Raw genomic sequence first — 7218 nt, 5'->3', positions numbered from 1 at the left:
CTCTCTTTGCCCCTCTCCTACTTGTGCACTCTCTCTCACATACACTCTCTTTCTCAAAATAAACAAATAGACACTAAAACAAAACAAAAAACCAAGACGATACGAACACTGACCTCACCAGAGAAAGTACGTGGAGGGCCATGGCAAGAGGGGCCTCAGTGTGGGCCTAATTTGCATTTCCCTGATGAGTGCTGATGTAACGTCATTCGCCGTCTCTCAAATTCTTGGTGTTTTCCGCCACGTCCCACAGAAAATAGGGAGCTACGTCACCGTCCACACCCGGACGAACGCCGGGCCACCCGGCGAGCGCGTCCTGTGAGAGGCCGCAGAGGGGCCACGGGCCCGGGCACTGTGTTCCGCTGGCGGCGGTTCCGCGGGGCCCGAAGGATCTCACGCTGAGCCGTCGTGCTGTCCTAGCGGCGCTTCGCCAGCGGTCCGTTTGTAAACGCCCTCGGGGCGCGGACCCCCGCGGGGCTCTCGGAGGTTTAGAAACTGGGGAGAAACGGTGCAGAGGTCACATGCCCTCCGACCAGTGGCCTCGCGCTGCTTCGCAGCCAGCGCCCTGGACGCTGTCCGCCGCCGCGCCGACCACCGGCCCTCCCCGCGTTCTGTGCAGGTGCCCACGACGCTTGCCGCTTGGGCTGGTGCCTTTCCCGTGTTCTCCCTGCCTGCTTGCTTGCAGTCTGCTTCCTGTGCAAACGGGTCAGTGTCTTCGGCTGGGACCGAACGCGTCGGAGCGTTTCCGTCACCGGGGACTCGGGCTTCCCGTAGGAAGGGTCTCTGAACAGAACGATCGCGGCCGGACCGGACCGCCGCGTTCCCCACAGTCCCCGGGTTGCGCCTGCGCGTCCCGTGGCCGCTTCCTTGCGCGCTTCTCGCGGTTTTTATCCACGTTCGCGTCTGTGTCCGCACCGTTTACGAAGGGGAGGGGTGGGCTGGCCCCAGACGTTTCCGCGGCCGTTTTCACGCGAGGTGAAAGCGAGGCAGACGATCCCGGATCTTAGGAAAGGTTCTTCTCGACGTAAACACGCGCGAACTCAGGGAGAGTGGTGCTCACGAGCCCTTGCTGAGAGACCCCAGGTAGGGCAGCGGCCCCAGGGGCTGAGAGGACGCAGGGAGACTGGCGGGGACCCCTGAGGCGCAGGGCACAGGAAGGAAGGACACACTCGAGGGCCGCAGACCTTGACAGGGTGGCGCGATGGAGGAGGCGACCAGGGCGCAGCCCGTGTGCTTTGTGCCCTCTCAGACCCGTTAATCAGTACGTCGGGATTTAAGAACATGGGTCAGGGCCTATCAGGAAAAGAACAAAACACAGCTGGTCAACCGCTCTCGTGGGGGCGGGGGGCACAGCTCTGCCCGGCTTGGGAGAGTCACCATGTCTGCCTGATGCACCAAGGCTGGGAGGGAGCCTTTCTCGCTCGCACAGAGTTCAGTAAACATGAAAAAGAGCGCAGCCTCCCCGAAACGTGCCCAGGTATCCGGTCTTGAGCAATTAACCTGATGAGGGGACGTTTTTCACCTGTCGGTCTGTCGAGGCTGGACCGTTTGAGAGTGAGCCCCGGAGGCCCGCTCTAGAGACAGAGCACTCCTGAAGGCGAGGCGGGGTAGCGTGCAGAGCCCTGGGAGGGCAGGATTGGGGCTGAGTTCTCCGAAGTTCAACATGTGCAGCGTTTCACTTCTCCTGCTGAGGTACCTTGGAGCATGCGGGTTGAAAAAGCGTGAGATGTATTGGGGTAAAGACTAAGATGCCGGCTGTAGAGCAAGACCTGGGCATTTTCCTCCCGGATGGGCCACCGAGGCGTGTTAGCAGCGACTGAGCTCAGAAATAGCAGGAGTCTTACTCTTCGTTGTTTACATTTTGACTCTTCGTATTTAAATATCTACAGCTTTGAAGAGTTATGAAAACCACCCAAGACCAAGAAGAGTCTTAAGTGCTATTACTGTTAATAAAAGAATCCACGTGTATCGTCAAGTTTATTCCAAACTCACGGTACATTCATGCGACTTAGCGGTTTAAGAGCCTGACCCGAGAGCTGGGGTGAGGGGCCCCCACTCTGGAGAGCACGGCAGGGCCCGCAGGGTTGTGGCGTCACCGCCACTCCTCCGTGGAAGGGACACAGAATCACAGTCATTACAATGCTGTAAATAGCAGCGCGTCCTAAATTTACCCACACCTCTGGAGGAATCACGCCTCCCGCCTCCTCCACGGGGGCGCTCGGGTCCCAGGGCGCCCGCCCGCTGGATCCTCCCCGTGAGAACCCCTGGCAACTTGCTTTCCTCCCTGAGCCGGACTCGCCCTCTATGAAAATGGTGCCAGCAGCACCTGCTTCCCAGTCCGGCCAACGTTACATGTAGGCGAGACACCGCAGGGGTGCTTGGGAAGTGTTCGTTTCTTGTCCTTTTAAAGCTTTTGCCTGTTTTTTATGATCCAGTGCTTATTTCTGGAACGTAATTCACTAGGTATGATTAGGACTGGATCTTGCCGTTTCATCTGACTTTTCTGGACGTGTTCCCTGCTGCTTGGATTCCCCTGAGGAGCCCTGAGGCCCAGGCCCCTCCCCGGGTGGGGGCCCGGCGGGCACTGGCATGGCTGCCCGCGGAGCCGGCGCCCCGGGGAAGACCTGCCTGGCAGGGAATGGCCGTGTGTGAGCGGGCCTCCTTCTTGGTCGCTTTGCTCCGTGAAAGTAGACAGCGACGCTTGCCTGGGGCACCTCAGTGTCGCCAGATTTGAAGTGCGGGTGTGTGCCTGCCATTCTGACCATAAGCCGTGAGTCAAAAGCCCACTCAACAGTCAGGGCTTTGCGGTGTGGCTCAGGGTGCACTCACTGCAAGTAAAGGGTCAAGGTCTTTGAGTCGCCCAGTGCAGAGGCAGGGAGGGGCGGGGAACACCCTGAGGAAGGGGGGCACGGTCAGGGGCGCACACAGTGTCTCTTCGGAGACTAGCTCTGGGACTTGGTGAATTACTGATGGACGCGGCCCAAATTCCAAGTGGACAGGGTGTCTGCGAACCCCAAATGTGAGAGTGAAGAGGATTTGGGGGCGTGTGCGACGTTGGCCTTCCTGAGTTGTCTGGTAACGTGACGCTTTTCCCTTGCTTTTTGGTAGATGACGGACAGTGTCCCCACCCTCGGGGAAGCAGGTGGGCTGGCAGGACAGGCGTCCACGGGCCGGGAGAAGGAGACGCCCCCAGGTACTCTCTCGTCTACCCCTGCTGGTGACCCGCCTGCCCGGCCCCATCCCGTCCCGGACGATGACTCACCCGAGCCCCCGCCTCTCCCGGCCTGCTCTGCCCACCTGTGCCCTGCCTGCACCCGACCTCAGTGCCTGTTGGCTGACCCACCTCGGCCCGGATCTCGACCCTCCCTTCTCTCACTCGGACTCGGGGCCTCGCCCTCACTTCCGGTTTCTCCCTTTGCTTGACCATTTCTTTTGAGGCTCCTAACCTTGACTTGCACCCTGACTCCCATTAACCTCACTCGGCCGCGGGCACATGGAGAGGGCCTCCCGACGGCAGGCGCTCCACCTGCTGTGACCGGCCTCTCGGATGCGGACCCGCTTCTCAGTCTGTTCGCTTCCCTTAACAGGGTAGTTTGTAGTGAACGAGAAAGCCTCTCACTCCCTCGGTAACGCGGGCTGGAGTCCGTGGTGGCGGGTGCTCCTCACCCACAGAGAATGTCTGCACTGTGGCCACGCGAGAGTCTCCCCAGGTCAGAAGCACAGCGAGGATGAGGAGAGCTTCAGACCAGGATTTTAGGAATCGTTCTAGACGAGGACGAAGACTTGAATTGCTCTCCCAGGTTCAGCAGTCGCTGAGCAGATAGGACAAAAGCGTGCTCTGTGCTAGGCCCGGGGCCGGCCCGGGTCATCGGCATCACCCCCCAGCCTGGGAGGCCGCCACAGGGGGCCCGCACGCCTCAGACACCAGGCGCCGATGAGCTTCGTGCATAAGGAGAAGAGGGAGCGGGTGTGAGCTGGTGTGTGAGTGCGCGTGTGTGTGTGCGTGTGTGCGCTAGTGCATACACATGCATGTGATTGAGGGTTATCGTGTGCACACACATGTGCTGGATGGGACATCAGTGCATGTGCATAAACAGGTGTGCATGGATGGGGGTCAGTCTGTATGTGCATATACACAGGTGTGTAAGGATGGAGTTTGTGTGTGTGTGTACACAAGTGTGTGCAGTTGGGGGTGAGTGAGTGTGTGTGCACGCTTGTGTGTGCATGCTTGTGCCCAGTGGAGGTTACTGTGTATCTGAGCACCCAGGGCACACCATTGGGGCATCGGGACCAACAGGGGCACGAGAGCTGGCCTCACTGAGAGCGGCCCTTCAGTGACGCTGTGAGAGCGGCGGGCGGGGAAGGGGGGCGGCCAGGGGCCAGGGTGGCTGTGGCGAGAGTGGCAGGTGTGAAGGTGGCCAGCCCGACACACCGTAAGAGCCTTCACACGGAGTGGACGACGACGGGCCCGAGCAGACCAGGGTCCTGCAGGGCCGTTCTGGGTCTGGGTGGAGGAGGGGCACCCGGGAGACCCAGGGTGGGGAACAGGGCAGCGTCAGGAGGTGGCTGCCGCCTGAGCCCCGGGCAGGTGTGCCCGGGACACGGCGAGGTATGTGTGGAGGTAGAGCTGGGGGCCAGCTGGTGGAGGGAGGTGACCGGTGACCATGGGGCAGGAGTGACCGCAGGTGTGAGGCCAGCCTGGAAGGAGCTGTCCTGCTCTTGGCCACTGGGCAAGTCCAGGGGGAAACATTGACATTCAGGTGACTCCTAAGCACACGGTGGCCAGACTAGCGGGGAGGACACAGAAGATCAAGGACAGGGTCTGGGTGTCCCGTCCCGCCTGGCTGGGATGGACTCAGGGATCTGAGAGGACAGCCATGCGGGGAGCCTGGGCCGATGCCACCCCTGCCTTGGGCTGCCACCGGGTGGGAGGGCTGGGATTCATGTCGGTCACCGGTGACCTGCACGATGTTGACAGGCTCGTGGGTGCAGATAGAGGAGAGGAGGCGCGGTGAGTGGTTTTGAGAGCCGCGGGGGAGAGGGGCTGCTGGGGGGGCCATGCTAGCAGTGGGAGGGCCTCCCGCAGGGCTGTGGGGGGTGGGTGGGCAGGGCTGTGGGGGGCGGGTGGGCAGGGCGCTGGACCCCAGGGACAGAGGGCCCGCCTCTGTGGAGGGGCAGGCTAGCCTGGGGGGCGCGGGAGGCGTCCCCATGAACTGCCAGTATTCACTGGCGTTTGACCCACAGGAAGAGATACTGCATATGGTTTGGCTTAAGATGCGGGCAGGACTGTCGGGGGATTTGGGAGCGTGGCCAGACAAGGGAGGCGAGGTGTGACGATGCTGCTCGTGCAGCCTGCGTGTGCTCCGAGGCGCCAGCTCTGTGTGTGCTGTCCTCCTGGCATGTGTGCCACTCGGTCCAGGAGTGCTCGCCAGATTTGTGGCTTTGCCAGGCAAGGGCAAGGAAGCCAGTGAGGACAGAGGGAGAGCAGGGGCTGGTGGCTGCAGGGTGTGACCCCTGAAAGGGAGGGACAGAGAGTCCAGAGGGAGGGGCTGGGACAGCGGAAACAGCAGGCAGCCTGGCTGACTTCCTTGTCAAACTGGTGGCCGTTGTAAATCTCCATCCAAGTGGAACACGACTAGGACGTTTTTTAAATATACAACTACTTTGGGAAGTTAGGGAATGGTACTACTTGTTTCCATGGTAACTGCCCACCACTTAACTACATGACAAGTGTTGTGTGGTGTGACACAGGGTAATTACAGACCACAGGGAAATTGCAGGGTCCGTCTCAAGGCAGTACAAAGCGGTCGCGTGGTTAGGTTCTGCTCCCGCAAGTGAGAGCGCCGACGGCTCTGGCCCCCACCTGCTCCCGGGCCCGCCTCGGACGCCAGCAGCCGGGCCCGGGCCCGCGCCTCCGCCACAGCGCTGCTGCGCCCCGCGCACAGGGGCGAGTCCTGCGGGTCCTCTCCTCCTTGTCCCCAGGCCCACTCAGCCCGCACCTCTGAGGCCTGCCCTGCCCGGGCCCGGCTGGGAAGCTGACGGAGGACACACACGGCCCCAGGCCATGGCTGCTGAGAATAATTTGACCAACTAGATCTTTACAAAGAGTGTTTCTGGACTTAGGGCAGCTGATCAATTGGCTCTCGAAAGAAAACCTAAGTAGGCGGTGGTGGTGGTGTTTTAAAGAAGACGGCGCGGATCAGCACATAGACCCGACTGGAGCGGGACGGTCCCCGAGAGCCCCTCTGCCGTCACCTGTGCCAGCACCCCCGAGGGGCAGACCCTGTAAGACGGCAGCACAGAGGTTCCGGGCGTGCAGGGAGCTGGGAATAACTGCAGTCAGAAAATCAGACGTTTTGATTAATTATTAAGAGACAGAAACAAATGACACCTTTGGAGTCAAACATCCCAGGAGACGGGTGCCGAGAGGAATGAGGGTTTGGACGCCCAGCTCGGGGCCCGTGGACGCCGGGAGTTCCCGAGGAGCGGGGGCTGGAGGGGCCGCCTGGTGTGTGCAGCAAGGTCAGGGGTGTGTGCGCCTGACTCACTGCGGGCGAGTGCCCGGGCCCGGGGCACTGAGTGCTGTGTCCTGGCCAGCCGCCAGCTCCAGAGAGGGCCAGGGAGCTGCTCCGGAGCACGGGATGTTGGCACGTGCAGTGCCAGACTTCTGCCCCTTCGACACCAGAGACAGGCTGAGTTAACCGAACCGGGGACCGTGGCAGGCAGATCGCGCCTCTGGAAGGAGAGCCGTGGGCACAGCCGGGACTCGCGCGCCAGGAGAGCCGGAGCAGAATCCCTACACGGGACACAAGGAGAGGCACGAGGCAGAAACTAATGACACAAAGAGAATACCCACGAAAGAAAAACCCACCGGAGAGTTTTGGAAACTGAAAGTTGGTCAGAATAGACTAATCAGGATGACTTGAGCCGAAGAACAGGCAGAAATGGAGAAAGAATGAGTGATTGGACAGATCTACTAAGTATTATTCTAGAATGCCAGAGCTGTCCCAGAACACAGATCCTTAGGTACTGCCAGCTCTTCTAGAATGAAGAAGTAGAGGACCCTGAGCTATTCCAAAATGCAGATCCATACGACTAAGAACTGTTCTGGAACAAGGAGACTGGGTGCTATTCTGGAACGCAGATTTAGAGGACTGAGCGCTGTTCTGGAACACAGATTTAGAGGACTGAGGGCTGTTCTGGAACACAGATTTAGAGGAC

The 7218-nt window shown here is 60.4% G+C and overlaps 1 long non-coding RNA gene across 1 annotated transcript in view; it reads right to left on the bottom strand.

The window, feature by feature from the left end:
- The window catches only part of LOC115291375, an 8184-nt gene extending 7649 nt beyond the window's left edge, over positions 1-535 (bottom strand). Inside the window, exon 1 of the long non-coding RNA XR_003908411.1 lies at positions 114-535. This is a non-coding gene — a long non-coding RNA (uncharacterized LOC115291375). The remainder of the gene's footprint in view (positions 1-113) is intronic.
- Positions 536-7218: the final 6683 nt, after the last annotated feature.

This window comes from Suricata suricatta, chromosome 5 (assembly GCF_006229205.1).
Source record: "Suricata suricatta isolate VVHF042 chromosome 5, meerkat_22Aug2017_6uvM2_HiC, whole genome shotgun sequence".
NCBI lineage: Eukaryota > Metazoa > Chordata > Mammalia > Carnivora > Herpestidae > Suricata > Suricata suricatta.
The sequence above is the reverse complement of the archived record's forward strand: the minus strand, read 5'-3'. Positions and strand labels throughout refer to the sequence as shown.